Genomic DNA, 17,235 nt, shown 5'->3' on the forward strand with positions numbered 1-17,235 from the left:
GATCAAAGGAGAACAGTTTTGTTTATGTAAGACCATGTGGTACAGTCTATGCAACTATTTCTTGGTAGATGCTTGCTCTGACTTAGGATTGGCAGACTGCCATTTCTTTGCCTGTGGCGAGATGTCCCTGGTTTTAATCTTCTGTGCTGCCAGTTGAAGTTTCTGGTGAAGCTGTGACTGAGAATCAGCTGCAAAAGTGCCTCTGTCTTGGGCTATTGGACTTGAGTCTCTTGCAAGGGCCTGGTCCAGCTTTTTTAATTCCACTCTTGCTTGCTTTTCCAGTGCTTAAAGTTCAAGTCCAGCCTTTCCTGAAGCACATGTTTAAAAGTATTAACAACAGAGCTACAAGCTCACATGCATCAATTTTCCTCAAGCTACGTTCTGTCCTAGGTTGTGTATTTGGAGCTCTTTGGATCTCTACCTTTAGTTGTAACTGAGATCCCAGCCCGGGGGCATTTGCTGGTGGATTACTTTCTACCTGAGAAGAAAGTAGCTCTAGATTGACACTATTTGGAATTGTAACTGAATGCTTTAAGTTTCAGAAATATTTTTGTTAGCTCTTTGGACAGTTGTAGAATATGAAAATAAGGAAGAGTGATGAAAGAATTGGTAGCACCTGAAATGTAACCAGATGATTTTATGGCTCCTGTTAACCTCCTTTTTTGCTTGATGTCAGAAAGATTAGTTTGCTTATCTGGTTGACCCCAAAAGCAGCTGTTTTCCTGTGTTTACTTTCACATTTAAGCAAGTACTCTACTTCAGAAATGTGCCTGAAGCTTATCTTGTGTTTAAGTGCCCTCTAGAATTAAGGATGTGTAAATCCAAGTGTAGTTTTTAAGGGCAAAATAGTAGAGAAAAATCAACTGGACAGGCATTCTCCTGATTCGATTGTTTGTAAGAGACAGTTAAGTTTACAAGAGATTAACATTGTGTGATTGAAGGTTTCTGGAACTGGGAACTCTAATTCACTGCAGAGAGTCTGGAGCTGAAGCTACAAACATGTGACAGTGCACTGCTGCTTTCTTTCCAGCTCTGGGCTAGGCTTGAACAGGGCAATTGGGGTTTAACTTAGTCCTCATGTGAAATGTTTTGTGCTGTTACTTCCGATAGCTGTGACAGCTTCTATTGTTCTTGTTTGCTTTTAACACACCAGGGTTGTCTCAGAACCAAAACCCTTATATGTATGCAGAGTGGAGAAAGAAGGGATATGAGGGGCTTATTTCCTTGGAGAACTGTTAGCACCTAAGAAGTCTGAACTCAAAATCTTATTTTGATATGTCCTGAGTAAATATATTAATGAAGAGAGCTGGACAAGCACAGGGGGGAACATGAATTGTCCCCTGGAAATAGCAGTAAGCATTGTCATTTCACATCTACAGGTGCCATGACCAAGAAACATTCTGCAGCTTCAAACACAAATCCATCCTTAACACTCACATTTTGTGTGCCCAGGTCTGTTGTTTGTATGGATTTTAACTAGAGAAGGCACTTTTTTTTTTTTTCAACAAATGCCAAGGAATAACAAATTTTTGAAGGTTGTTTTTTCCTTAGGTCAGATCACTCCTCAGAATTCACAAGAATGTGGCATTTGCCGTTTTTTTTAACTTTTCCATTAGTCTAACGCTTGTCTGAATCAGTGTACAATGCAGCTACATTGCTGGCAGTGAAATAATAGAGAATCAGTAGGAAGTGCCACATTTGAAATAGTAGTTAATGAAGCAGCATAAGAGCTTTTACTTATGTCATTTGCTGCATTTCACAGTACTTCAGAGAAAACTGATTGCTCTGCAATCTCTGCAGCAGCTTGTTCATTCTGAGCTCTTCAGAGACAATCCTGGGCTCTTTGCGCTACTGCAATCTTTTCTTTCGTCTTTGATGGAAGAAGAGAATCAGGTTAGAATCTGATGGGAGAACACAATAGACGCGAGCAAAGGAGTTTGAGAGAGCGATGGAGGGGAAAATGCAAGAAGTGCTGCTGGTCTTAGACTTCAAGATCACATGAACAGCAAAAACAAAAACCAAAGTTGTGTGCTTTGGTTACTTTGTTTTAATTTTTTCAATTTTACCTACTAATGTATCATTCACTCACTTTGAGTATTTGACCCTTTAAATACTCAACTTTGTCTTTCTTGTTTTTTTGTGCCCAAAATACTATTCTTACACTTAGTCTTTATGCCTTCATTTGTCTAAAAAACATTAAGTTGTAGATGGTGAACTGTTTAAGTTTGACATGATGGGCTCTTGTGTGATCAGTGAATCCAAACTGTGTTATTTTTCCTGGCTGCGAGGCCCTTGAGGCAGGGTCTGTCTCCTTGAGGGCATTGGACATGTCAATCACACAGGGAGTGTTCAATAAATAAATACCAGCTTTGTTACTGCTTGCTGTAGAAATTATAATGAAGCAGAGATCAAAACAGTATGAAACAAAAAATGAAAACCTCAGGTGTATCTATTGCAGAGGATTCCTGCTTAAGTTGGATTTTACTTTGCTGCTTTTATTACTGCTGCAGCTAGAACGCTTGGTGAAGAATGAAGGTCAGTCACATACTGTAGTAATGAAAGCACAGATACAGTGATCAGAGTTTAGAATGAATTAGGTGGGCAAATTATTTTTGAAATAACGAACTTGTTTGGAGTCAAAGTGCTGAAACACATGCCTTGACGTTTAGTCTTCTCTTTGAGAGGAGCTAAATGGGTGCTTAGGCTGCCCTGAGTAGTGATTGTGTCTCGTGTGTTTTTTTTGCTGTGCCCGGCTCTGGATGTGGCTGAAGAGAATTTGCTGGATACTCAGCAACTCAGGGGACTGTGTCCTTTCTGTGAGTGTTGAAAAGGTGGATGTGTGGTTCTGCTCACACTATTGAGCCCAGCTCCAGCCTGATAGCTGATGAGCCCAAGTATTGGCAGTATGTATAATTTTTGTATGAAATCCTCTGTATCTACTGAAAGTACTTAAGTGTGTCCCCAGATCCTTATAAATTGTTTGCTGTCTAGAAATTCTGTAGTACCTCCATAATTTCATGCAAACTTTTCTGTTGGATAAAGCAAGAAAGTTCTTTGTTATAAACTGCTTATAAAGTAGATAGCTTTTCCATTCCTACTGAAGTCAGAAATTCTATAGCATGACTGTACTATAAATTAGTGTGGAATTAGACCTGATATCTGATTTGAGGTTTGGAGAAATTTTTCCCAGCAAGGATTCTTGGAAAGGGTCATTTGGTGAAGTATACCCTGCCTTCCTCAGCAGCTGCCAGAAAGGATGACGACCTTTATGTTGCCTTTTGGAGTTCAGGTGGCAGCCCTCTGTTCAAGGGAAGTGCTGCTGTGTATTGTTGTAACTATATCTGAGCCAGAGTCCTCCTTACTAAAAGAGGAGATATTTGGGTTGGATATAAGGATGTTTTTTCTAAGTATGGTGAGGCACTGGCACAGGTTGCCCAGAGAGATGGTGGATGCTTTATCCCGGGAGACGCCCCGGATCAAGCTGAAGGGGCTCCGAGCACCTGATGGAGCTGTAGGTGTCCCTGTTCATTGCAGGGGAGTTGGATCAGATGGCTTTTAAGGGTCCCTTCCAACTCAAATGATTCTACGATTCTATGATTCTTTGCTGCACAAACCGGTGGATTTGGAAATGGTGCGAACTCCGAATTCCTGTCTTTGCAGCAGAAGCAGAATGGCCACTGGGGGATGCTGCTGCACACCGAATAACTGAACGTGAGGAAAGAGAGGAAGGAATACTTTTCACTGAGCCTTAGCGCATTTTTATAGTAATTTAGAGGGGAAATTTGAGACAAAAATATGTTCAAGACTGTTTTGTGGCGTGAAACAGTAACTCACAGTTTTCAGTAATTTGGGAGAACGACTTCAGCTCTTAAAAAAAAAAAAAATGCATTGCCTTTTAGTCTCATACAGATTACTGAACCAGGATTTTTCTTCTCTGATCTAGAATATTGACTGCTCGGATTTGGATAACAAGATCTGTATTTCTGGATGTGAAAGGTTTTAGCCTGCTCAGTAATATGCCTTAAACAGATTGAAAAAACTTGCAGGGTAAAAGAAAATTAAAATTCAGGGATGTAATTAAGCAGAGAAATTAGAAATACTCCTGGGAACTTGTCTTTTTTTTTTTCTGTGCTTGGGCAGGAACCTGATAGGCTTAATGGTGATTCCAGTTTGAAACTAAGGTGTTGAAAAAGCTTTTGCTGGAGCAGTGTTGAAGAACTTCCAAAAATGAAGATCAACTGTAAACTCCATTTATGTTTTCATATTTGCTTGTTGCTGTAGCAGACTCCAGATGCTGTGTAGCTTTATCAGTCTCTGCTGCTGCTTGGGATTCCATGAGAACTTGCCATTAGGTAGTATTGTCTTCTGCTACCCTATGATGATTTCTGCCATAAAAAGAAGAATGTGGAAATGAGTAAAAACAATGCAGGATTTTTATTGTCCTTTGGCAATGTGAGTGGCTATTCATCCGCAGGGTGCTTGCTTATCACTGGCAATCTTTTCTGTGCCTTTCTCATCATGTTCAACTAAGGGAATTTTCATGAGCACTTTCTGGTTTTGTTTAGCTCAAGGATTCTTTGAGGGTTGGGCAAGAGAAGGGGTACTTTATAGAAGTATTTCCAATGTGTGTGTTGCTGCAGTGTTCTTGCCCCCATTTTATAGAATAAGGCTAATATGTTCATGCTTGTGTGGCTATTTTTAGATACCCTATTTCCATATTTAGTCAATGCAGTTTTCAGCCTTACGAAAGAGGCCATTTATTTGGGTATCTACATGCGTAGAACTAAAAGTCCAGAGTAGAGTATAAGTAGCTCAATCCCTCGTCAGGCCTAACTTGCTGTGCATTTATGGACTCCTACATCACAGATTTACCATATTGTGCACCTAAAGCAAATGTGTATTTTTAGGGTATCGTTTTAGGAAAGATGTATTCCTTTGTCACTGCCTCTAGTGCTGTTGCTGCCACTTTTGCAAGCAAATCCCACTTGTAGGCATAGCAGCTGCCATCCAGTGACAGCAGCAATAGGAAGCAAAGCATAAGCTGGAGTGGGAGGCTGAGGGTCTGAGGAAGCTGAAATCCGTGTAGTGAAAGGAACAAATGTGCTCTGTAATACATTGGTTGTTTTGTATAGGTCAGTGGTAATCAGGTGTTAGAGCATAATGGCAGGCCAGCCACAGTAATCAACTGTAATTCCATGGTGCTTAGCAGAGGGGAGACACATAAATGTGCACTGGATGGATAAAGTAACTAATTGAATGAGTTGAAGACCTGTTCTTCATAACACAGTCTATGTTGATGCTCCCTAAGCAATTGGAGGAAGTATTTCTTGGAGAATAGGAAGCAAATGAAGTTAATTATTTTTGTTTTTTTTGTTTCACGAGATTTGCAAATACTCCTTGTGTGAGGCTTTCAAGTATTCTTATGTGCAATAGAGATTACTTTCTTTCCTTTGTCTAAGAAACTCTTACGAAAATGTTGGGGCTGTTTTCTTCAGCAGTCCAACTGGTAGGACCTGGCCACAGGTTATGCCATAGAAATTTGATTCTGGGTTGTGTCATTTTCTGGTTGCTTTGTTAGGGAGGGGATGATCTCAAGACAAGTGCGTGCTCTGCAAACGGATGGAAGACTGGGCCCTGCTACGGTTAGCACAAAGTCTACTTTAAGCACAAGTCACTGATACTGCTTTACCATAAAGTGGGTGCAGATGTTGGTGAGTAGAAGAGTACTGGAAGCCTTTCAAAGGAAATGCACTTAGGGAGGGATTTGAAGGAGGAAGTGGCAGGAGCTTTGCATGTGAGAGGTTGTGATTAAATGTTCAACTTGATCCATAAATGACAGGACAACCTTAAGAACAGTCTCACCAAACAAATCATAGGTTATTTGATCTGCGAGTGTCAAGCCAGGGAAGTCCCTTGGCTGCTTGTGAGCATTTCACAGTGAATTCCTACAAAAGTTAATCTGAAATGCATGCCCTCCTTTGGAAGGAGGATTAACAGTGCTCCTAGGCGAATCAAAATGGGTGACGTACTGAGCTGAACAAGAATCTAGATTAACAAATCTGCAGGCACTGGGAGTTGGAAAGATACTGAAGATAGATATGATCTTCTTAACAAGCAACTCCACTACTATATGAATTGTTTTGTGTTAAATTATTTTCAAGCAAACTCTGTAGAAATGGAAACTACATTAATGTGAGATTCTAGTATTCCCAGTGTTCATCAGAGCAATCAAGAACTTATTGGAGCAAGTTCCAACACTTTTGTCTTGTTGTAGAATGTCAGCACTATTTTAACTTTTGAATGAAGTATTTCTTTATGTAGTGAATAACTTGGAAAAGAAAATTAGACTGATTGAAGGAATGAAATTCAAGTGTAGGAGGAAAGAAGGAATCAGAGCAGTTAATTAGAGGCTCTGGTCAACTCTGTTCTTCTGTTTTCTGCCATTCTCCTTTTTTATTTCAACTGATGCTCATCAAAAGTTCAACACAGTGTATGTGGTTTTATGCGGAGTCTCTTCTGTATTTTAACACACGTATATCTGAACATATTTTCACAGAAACAGGGAAGAATCTAGACTTATAAATGCTGTTAAAATTAGCACTAATCCTGTTTGTCTCTTAATAACCTTGAGATTCTCTAGATTAAAATAAGGTTTGTTCTGTATCTTTGATGGGTTTTCTACTGATCGTTCCAAGTGAGTTCTTGCAGCCTTATACAAACAGAAGAGCTGTAGAACTCTACCTTTTGGTTTCCCATGTGCTTCACACACAGCCAGATGGTGAACTCCACATGCAGATTTGGGACTTTTTTGCAGTTATGTTAAGGTGATATCTTTCGAGTAGCTGCCATTTCTTATTGCTGTCAGAGCAGACTAGTAGTTCAGAGTGTTGCTGCTGACACTGCATGTTGAAGAAATACATTCTAATTCTTAATGTGCAGGAGACCTAATGCATTTTATTTTTCTCTTTTGGCTGAAGGTGGTCAGTTCCCCATTCTCCATTTATAGTCTGTATGTGGTTAATGGCTACTAATTACTCTCATGAAGTGTCGATCAAGGTTTGCGTTAATTTTTTCTTCTGTTACCACAAACAGCTCTCTGGTTCATTGTCAGCTTCTTCAGTGCTACCACCACTTGTATTTCATATTCTCCAATCTTTCCTTTGCTGTCTAATTCCACGCACTTGCTTCACGGCAGGGTCCATCAACAACATGATACTGCAGAGCTAACTTCCTCTGTGCTTGACTTTTCCATGAAGGGCTAAAATGGGCTCTCTTGTCTTGGCAGGGAAGCATCCAAAAAGTGGGATTTTGGCAACTTGCTCTTGGGTTGGCCATTCTTGTGGAAGAAGTATGACTGTTCTGTTAGTCTGTTCATAGGCACTGGCACAGATTGACCAGAGAGTTGGTGGATGCTCCATCCCTGAAGACACTCAAGATCAGGCTGGAGGGGCTCTGATGGAGCCTCTGGAGCTGTGGGTATCCCCATTCATTGCAGAGGAGTTGGACTAGATCTCCTTTCAGGGCCCCTGTCAACACTAGCGATTCTATGGCTATATGATTTTTGTGCCTTTCACAATCTCATATGTGAGGAGTCTTTTTTTTTTCTTGATGGAATCAATTAAGAACTGTTGATTACACAAAGGCTGCATTGCTATGAGTTGAAAATGAAAGTTCAAGATTTTCAAAATCTTAATGAAGATGAATAAGTAGCATGCTTGCTTCCTTCATAATTAAGCAGTTGCTGAGCTGCTGAAGCACAAAATGTATGTAATTTGGGCCATTTGTGTTCCTGAGTATGATCTTCTGAGCTAACTTTAGGTACTTCTTACAAAATTCTTGGACAATTGTCAACAACATAATCAGCAAGTGGGGAAGTTATTTCAGGGAGGTCTACTTAAAACTAGTTCTGTTTCTGCTGGCAATCTCTACCATTCCCCTCTGGATCTCTCCCTTGAGTGGAATATCCGAATGGATTTATTGTGCTTTCACCATAGTCATGATAGTAATGTCCCTGCTAAATTTTCTCCTGAGGAAGGATTCAGCTGTGATTGAGGAAATAAGGTGTTATAGATAGTGTACACCTTGTTTATAACCTTCCTTTCTTATAAATAAATGTCTTCTGTGACCTTTGAGCCCTACTTGTTTGTTGCTTTATCCTGCAGAATACAAAGCTCTGCTAAGCAAAGCTATTTTGGTTTGGTCTCATAATGAATCAGTAACATGTATTTTGGCCCTGCAGAGAGAGCTGGGAAGGTGGTGTATCTCAGTTACAGTGGAAAGAAAAATATGCTTTTAGAGGTTGTCTAGGCTTCTGTGTTACATTTGGGACCTTCTTTGATGGAAAACAGAGGAGCACTGAATTCACCTAGCAAAAAACAGGATGGCTTTAAGTGCAGATGTTCCTGCAGCTTTAGATTGGGCACTTGGGTATGACAGGGTTTTAAGAAAAGATTGCCCAGGCCTCACTGAGATCTTGGACTGACAAATGGGAACTATGCATTTATCGCTAGAGCCTACAGGGCTTGCAGGAGGAAGCTGTGGATCGCTGCCTTGGTTCCCAGCTGAGGAGGTGACATGCACTACTATCCTAGGAACCAAACCCACTAAAATTAACCAGCTGACCTTGGGCTCCCCTGTTTGTCACTATTCTTGTGGATCTGTGTTTGGAATGCACTAATAAGCATTTTCTAGGGACCTTGAAGAGTTGTGCTGTTTTGTTCAGTGGCACTAGGTTTAGTAGATTACATTCTGAATTACAAAAGTTATCTCAGCCTTCCATTGGGTTCAGGTAAGAGATAGACTATTTGTCATTTAATGAGTATCATGCAGAAGCATTAATATTAAGTGCTGGGATGATTATACATCCTTTCCTTGTAAACTAATGGGAAGTCAGTATTAAAGGGATCCTGTGATGGGAAGGTTGAAAATCAGACAACTGACATTTGGTGCGGACACTGAAATCATGATGAATGAGAAGGAGGAGGTTTGGAAAGAAACCTGTAATAAACCCCATGATAACAGAGTTGAGGTCTGGTGTGGTGTATGTTCATTCATCATACTCTAGTGTTATAACCCCACACTGTTTAAAAAAAAAGTAAGATGTGAGGAATTAGTTTCAGAACTGATAGAAATTGCAACTCAGGTGCCAATTACTTAAGAGTATGTGGGAAAGTAGAGTTATGCTAAATATTTTTGCAGTAATACATGTGATTTAAAAAAAAAAAACAACAAACTTTGTGCTGTAAGGATGGGTGAGTTTAGCAAGAAAATCATGTAAGTTATTACCTTCAAATAGAATCAGACCCTGAGCAATTCCTTCTCTTAGTTGCTTTTTAAACTTTCTTCTTCAATAAGAATCCATGCTGGTATCTTTTACACCCACAAAATATCAAATCTGAGCTTACTTTACCATCTGCATCCTTGTTTTTCTACTGATTTACACCTTTAAGTAGCAAAAACCATTTGGGCACTATTTCTTTTGATGCCTAAGTTGTTTCATATTGCAGGTTCCCATGACTCTTGCTGATCCATGTACAGCAAATACAATTGTGTTGTAGGACTGTTCATCCCATTGTAAAGCATTTCTTCCAGCACATCTTGTGTGTAATTCAGAAAGACAGCAGTGTAAGATTTTTTTTCTGAGCTGGTAGGCCTATGGTGGTGTCCCTCTTTTAAATTGTTAACTGGTGTTTGAGCAAAACTCAATTACTTGATTCCTATGAGGAAAAAGAGGAAGCTGTTTTGGCTTATAATGTTGAGCAGTTCAAGCAGTAGGGTGAACTGTCAAGGCAGAATCTCATGTCAAGACATCAGATACGTTGGACTGAGGAAGTAAACATACAGCTGGCGAGAGCTTGTTGGAGATCCATGCTCCAAAAGCCCACCAAATATCATGCAACCTGACAAGTATCCCGAGTTCTGGTCAGCGTTGGATATTTTTTTTTATTTTCTAGAGTGTACTGTTCCTCTTTCTGAGGCATCTAGAATCATAGACTCATTAAGGTTGAAAAAGACCACTAAAATCATCTTGTCCAATTGTCAGCCTACCTGAACAGTGCCCACCAACCCATGTCCCTTAGTATCACATCTTCCCTTTCCTTGAACACCTACAGGGACAGTGACCCTATAACCTCCCTGGGTAGCCTGTGCCAACACCTAACCACTCTTCTGGAGAAGGAATCTTTTGTAATATTTTTTCCTAGCAAATCTTCCTAATATTTCCTACCTCTACTCATATTTCCTCCAGGACCACAGTTTCACTTTAAAGCAGGGTCACTGCCTACACAGTTTTAAACTCAAACAAGCAGAAAAATGCTCAATACTTGCTAGAAGGAGTCACCTATTTTCCAGGAAGGAAGCTAGACTCGAGGCAGATCTACATTCCTCTCGTAAAACTGAGGAAGAGGTGGGTTTAGAGATACTGTGCTTTTCAACGTCTCTTCTAACAGATGACTTTGGCTGTCTTGAGGTTTAAACTTGGATGGAATAGCTTTAATTCCTATCAAAATTAATTTAGTTTTCAATTTGTTAGCTCATTCTTGTGTTGAAAGTAAATCAGAGGAACACATTAATCAATATTAATTTGTTTCCTAACATTCTAGGTAGCCATAAAATAATAGTGAGACAGTGACTGGTTATTTTCTTTTGGTTTCTTGAACTCCCAGGGCTGCATTATAGTCTCCTCCAAGTTTAATGTGCATTCACTAATGGCATAAGTTCTAGTCACAAAGCATATGATTAAAAAGTGCTGAAAGAAATGTTGATATTTAATTTCCTTTACATTAGCAGTGGCGTTCCAAAAAGAAATAAAACTTAAGAGTTAAGAAACTGAACAAGCAAGAGGGAGGTTGGGGAAAAGCTTCAGTTTTCTACTGTGTGTTTGAGTTAAGCAAATGTGGTTCACTTATGCGTGTGGTGCAGGGAGACAGCATTACTTCTCTGTATGGCACCCTGAACTAATTATGCCCAATTTCTGGATATGCCATTACCAGAAGAATAAGTGACCAACTCATGTTCTTGCTTATCTCTGAATTCCATGCAGTTGCAGTCTGAAGCAAACTTGGCTTTGCGGTGTGCAATATGATACTAACATATGTTAGCCAAAGCAGTAAAAGATGGTAGGAATGAATTAATATAGCGTGAGTGAATAATGTTGATGAAATTGAGGGCTCTGCTCTGTGATCCCTGTCAGATTTAGCAGTGATAACTAAAATCCTAGCTGCTCCAGTTAATTGTCCTGCCCTTTTTTAAAGTGTTACTGCTCCTGCTGCAGAAGGGACAGAAGAAGAGGTGCACTCTTCAGCAACAATGCACTGTTCAGCATTTTAATGTAAGATGAAAGTCAGTTGGTATATTGGGTTGTGTTCTGTATTGCCTGCTGTGCTATCTTTGCTGTCAGAGCAGCAGCTTCTGATAAAGAGACAGGAGATTTGAGAGGCAGCAGACTTGGTGGATAATGTTGCTATGAGTGATGGGGACTGTGTATGGCATTACTAATCTGGACAAACACAGAGGCCAGGAAGGAGAGCTGTACAAACTCTGTATTCATGTTTTACTAGAATATTATAGCAGTCTTACATTTTCACAGGGCTTCCTGCTGTTGTCTTCAGCTTCAAACTATAGTGTAGCAGGTGTGGATTTTATTAGTGGAATTCCTTTGAATTTTAGTTTCCATGGGCAATTGTGAAGGCTATCAATATATCACAGTCTTTGCCATTTCCCTGACTTTATCACAAGTGTTTATTTTGCAAAGAAATCAAAAGCAGCTCCTAGCTCTGAAGGATTCATAATCTGACAGTCAAACCATGGTGGGGAGGTAGAGACTGAATGTTACAAAAAACTTCTCTGAAAGAGTGGTCAGGTGGTGGAACAGGCTGCTCGGGGAGGTGGCGGAGTCACGGTTCCCAGAGGTGTTCAAGAAACGTTTAGATGCTGTGCTGAGAGACATGGTTTAGTGGAAAACATTAGTGACAAGTAGAGATCTCTTCCAGCCTTCATGATTCCATGATTGTACAGAATTAAGAAATGGATGCAAGTCTTCTTCAACACCATGGTAGAATACTTGCCACATTTGCATTATCCAAAAGAGAAATTTTGTGGCTGCAGAGGAGCTCTGAGAAACTCAGGAGGGAGTGAGATGATCCTTTCATACTAGAGAAATTCATGAATGGATTAAACTTTTAAAGAAATGGAAGATGTTGTCTCAGAGCTATGGGAAGAAGAGAGGGCCCTTAAGCAAAGATGACAGGCACCCAAAAACATAGTTCACATTTCTTGTATCCAGGTTTCACAAAGCTTTAGGGATCCTTGAAGTTGAAAACTTACTTTCAGAAGAGTATGAGTACTGTTCTTCCTTCAGACTTGGTAAATCAAGCAAAAATTACCTCCATAATTTTTCCTATGACTTTTGCTCAGTGGAGGCACAGACAGCCAAGCGAATAGAGTTAGATTGCAGAGGGAAGATGAAACTCACAACTGTAAACAATTGTGATGCTCTGAACTAACATCAAAGTGTGAAATTTGTTTTGCATTCCTTGGAGATAAATATAGCTTTTAACCCTGCTATTTTCTGCCCTTGACACTGAACAAAACTAAACCAAATGAAGAATCCGTGGGATTGAGATGCAGACCAAATGGGGATTAGTATGGGAAAGCTAAATATTTAGTGTCCCTAATAAGAGTTTGAAGGCTGGGAATGGAGTAGTCTGGCACCCAAGTTGCAGCAAGACATTCAATTAACCTTAATTCAAGTACCATATTTCAGTCTGTGCTGCTCTGTGCTGCTCTGTTTGTTGAGAGTGCGTCAAAGTACCCATGACATTTTGGTGAGGGCACTGAGATCTGTAGAGGTTTTCACAACCCACACCTAAAATCTATTTTTACACTTCAGCTTTTAAATAAAAAGAAAGAAGAAAAGGCAAGATGAACCAGTCTTCTAGCAAAGTCTTGAAGTAATATCATTGTTGGGCTGACAACCTTAATGGCCAGTTACGGATGAAGTACAAACCCTATAAAATGAGGCTCATAATGGAAACTGCAAGTCAACCATGTAATGATAGCATTGCAAATGGGATATGGTAATACCATGCTATTCTCTGCCTGAGTGAACAAGCTACCTTGGAGTTGAGAGGAATTCACTTGTTTTTGTACTAATATTGTCTGAGCTGGAAAGAAATCGGCAGACATCTCCTTAAATGCAAAATATTGACGATGCTGGCTTAATGAGTAATATCATGGCTTATCAGGTCTGGAAACTAGAGAAGGACGTCTAGAAAAGGCTGTAAAATGTTGGCAAACTGTAGAATAGGTCGCTGTGTGAGAGGGGAGAGGGAAGAGTAATGAATCAGTGCTTTAAACTTAAACCATTCCTGTAAATAAGGGACAAATGTTTCCTATTGGAGCATCCACTTATAAAACAGCTTCATCCCTGCAAACCAGTACACTGAAGCTTTTTAATATAACAGCAGCCAAATGCTTGTGGCAGTATGTTTATTTGTAAAACATAGTTTTACAAATACAAACATAAGGGTAAAATCAGGGTGAACACAAGTGGAGTGTCTCTGAGAAGTACCTGTTATTTGTGTCCAATGGCACTTCACAGATGATGACATTTTGTTCCTGTAGTTAGTGCTAGTTGCTGGCTTGGAATACTACTTTTTACATCTATGCACAAAGTTTGTCAAAACTGCATGTACAAGGCCATACAATTCAGGGCTGATGTGCTCTCTGTATCCTAGAGCCTATATTCATGTATAAGTGCACTACGGTATTTCACTATCAGATCATATAACGCTGTGATGTGACAATGTGACGAACGCTTCAGCAAAACAGGAAATGCTGAGAAACCTTCCTGTTATTCACATCAGAAGCTTTCAGCCATAAAAGTGACATGCCCTCTGTGATGGAATGATTGCAGATGCATTAGTGTTCTTCATACAGCATCACTTCTGTCCTTATGGTAATGACAGACTTTGCACATTTAACCTATCACTTATAAAAAGAGTATGTTTGTTTCTACAGAACCAGACTGTTCTCCACCTTCATGTACTCAAGTAAGCGAGACAATTCCAGGATTAAGGGTTTCAGCAACGTCAGCAGGATTAAAGAAGACAGTTTTCAGAAGTGATTGGGATTTAAGAGTCTTTCTTTGTAGTCTTTTTCTTTTTTTATGCACTCCTGCAACAGCTATTTTTCACTCAGTTCATCATGTGCTACAGTGCCTCAGCTGCAGAATTTGAACCAGTAGCTGAGCCACAGTCTCAGCTCTTTCTCATTTTCATGAAGACAAAAGGTTTTGGCTTATCACAGTCGGACTCCCTAAGAACAGGACTAGATATCAGGAGATTAAGGATCCTTTTCCAGGGTTAAGTCATTTCAGCTGTAATTGAGTTTCACCTTTTCTAACAAAGAGTCTAGACATGTGAAGCATGTTAGCCTGCGTATGTTTGAAGAGAGATTTTATGATATTAAATAGTTCTCATCCACATCAGGGAAGATGCTTTTCCTTGTGGATGCTCCCCCAGACTTATCAAGAAGTCCAGATGTGTTTCTTTCACAAGAGCATGTAATTCAAGAGATCTTGACATGTCTATTGTCAGTGTGATTGCTAGAATATGTCAAGCTTTCCAAAGTCAACTTCGCAGCTGGCTATCAGTGCTCAACCCTTGTTAACAGTTGCTAAAATCTGGTTCCCTATACACAAAGTATAGTACAGGCAGCATTGTTTTGTTACAGCACCAGCATTTGGAAATAGCTTTGCTGGCTGCTTGTTACACGAAGTGCCCCTTGCTGAAAAGGCTTCTGTGCAATCAGCAGGGGCAGGCACGATGGAGCTGGCCAGGGTGTGAATTTGCAGCGCATTAGCTGCTCACCATTAGCTCCGGTAGTAAATGTGTCATGGTGCTCACAAAAGCATTCTTAGTGCAGATTAAGGCTATCCACACAGGAAGCTTTTGCAGAGTAGTACGGAGCTGCATAAATTCACACCTTAGCTTAGTCAGTAGTAAATTTCCCCTGTAGACAGGACTGCAGCTTATCCACCCACTTAGCTTGCGTCTCTCATAATGTGGCTTTTCACAAGTGTCAAATATTTGAGTATGTTCACAGACATACCTTCATTTTTCTCTCTAATGGTCCCCTGTAATGCTTTGCAGACAAGTCCCCAGGATTCACGTTGCTGCGTCTGCTCTCTTGTCCTTCCCCAAAGGAAAATGGGGATGCCGTAGGCTGGAACCTTCATCCACTGCTATATTTCCAGTTTAGCTAATGTTCTCCCCTGTGGCCGTCCTCCTTTGTCTTCTACAACCGACTTCATCTTCTCTTGCTTCCTCTGCAGCTCCTTATAGCTGTTAAGATAAGAGTTAAGTGAGAAAAGCAAAGCCTTGATGCAACTGAGCTTGAACTCATGGGTTTACCACACTCCTATAGATCAGCATGTACAGGAGATGATGGCTGAGCAGAGCTGTTATCCTTTAGTTATTTGTTTTACAATAAGCTCGACACTTCAAAATTGTTCAGACACCTTTGACTGTGGACAAAGCTCTCCACTGCAACCCAGCAGTGCTATGATCTTCCTTTTAGTACCTCCTCCTTATCCCTGATTTCTTTTATGTGGTTTTGGGCTTGCTGGCTGTTCATTGGGTGCTAGGTTCTTTGGGAGTGGATTGCCTTTACGCTTTCCTAGATTCTAGCTGAATGGGGCATCACTACTGTGCAAGTGATGGTGATCATAATCACAGCTGACAACTGAAATAAATGGCACTTTACAAATCTTCCCCACTTTGTCTGCACTAATATGAAGGAAGAGGATATCACCATGATCCCAACATTGAAAGTGAGGATCAAACTGGTGCTGCACTGTATTTTACTCTTCTTCTCAGGACCAGATTAGACACATCATTGAGAATATTTTCTTGCATGCTTTTTGTTTTTCTTTTCACTCAGCGCTGAAGGAATGCAAGAAAAGTCCGGCTTTTCTACACTTTCTTTTCCCTTGTTAAAGTATGTGGCACTTAATGCATAATCTATACAGCTTCTGAGGCAGACTACTCAAAGAGAATACAGTATTATCTTAGGACATCGCAGAGATGCTTAAACTATGTTCCATTGTCAGAATGGAGCGACAGTGTTGATAGTCTAGCTCCAAGCCTTGAATTCCCCCTGCTGACCAAGGGAACATGTTTCCTTGTCTGCTACCTTCTCTTTTCTTGAAAAATCTTTGTTAGCTGTTAATAAGAGTATTCACTTGCATGGCAATTTATGCTTCCAACTCACAGATGGTCTACAGCAAGGTGATTGCTTGAGTTCTAGAAATTAAAAGAAACAGTCCAGAAAACTTAAATATTTTGCTTAGTGATGCGTTTTGCAAAGGAGAAAGAAGAACATTCTACCCCTGCTCTTAGCTTCTGCACTGTACTTCTCTCAAACATGGGGTTATTAATACAGTAAGTGGGAAATTGTTTTCAGAATCCTCTCTGAAAGATTGATTAGGTGCATGCACACTTCAGTGTAACTCAGAATACTGATTTTTTTTTTTATCAAGAGACCATCATAAATAACAGATTTTAGTGTAAGTTGGAATCACTGCTAGAAAGACTTACTGCTCCATCAGCACCTATGGAAAGCTTTTTAGGATGCACACCTTGTACTTATTTCCTTGCTGAAAATCTTCACAAATGCCGATTTTGGCTTCCTAGCCAGAGCTTTAACAAATCACTCTAATAAAATCTCTCCTCTCCTTCTCAAGAGCTTTCTTTTTCTTCCCTGGGAGTAACCAGCATGTCAATGCAAGTGGGTTTACCTCCTGTGTTTAGCAGAGATAGGATATTTTTAAAGAAAGGACCTCATGCTCACTCATGACCCCATAGGCCTCCAATCAGGCACTACAATTACAGGAATAGTCAGATTCTGCTTTTAAATATGCAGTTAAACTGTGTGATGATGCCTAGTTACTGTTTAGGTCAAAGTAGGTGAGATTTATGACATTCTTAACTTGTAATTTTCATGTTGCTTGTAAACACTTGCTACTAGCTTTGTAAAAAAAGTATTAAAAAGATAATGCTGAGCTTCAGCAGTTTCACCTTCTTTGATAATCTTGACGTTTGTTTTGTTTTCAATTAAGTATAAACAATCTACTGTGGATGTAAATGTTTGCATTTATTGAGTTGACAGGCTAATATTGACCTCTTGTCCTGGTTGATATTTGCCCATGGGGATATTAAGTCTTAGTTTGTGTCA

The sequence above is a fragment of the Meleagris gallopavo genome, chromosome 4 (assembly GCF_905368555.1).
Source record: "Meleagris gallopavo chromosome 4, MGAL_WU_HG_1.1, whole genome shotgun sequence".
Lineage (NCBI taxonomy): Eukaryota > Metazoa > Chordata > Aves > Galliformes > Phasianidae > Meleagris > Meleagris gallopavo.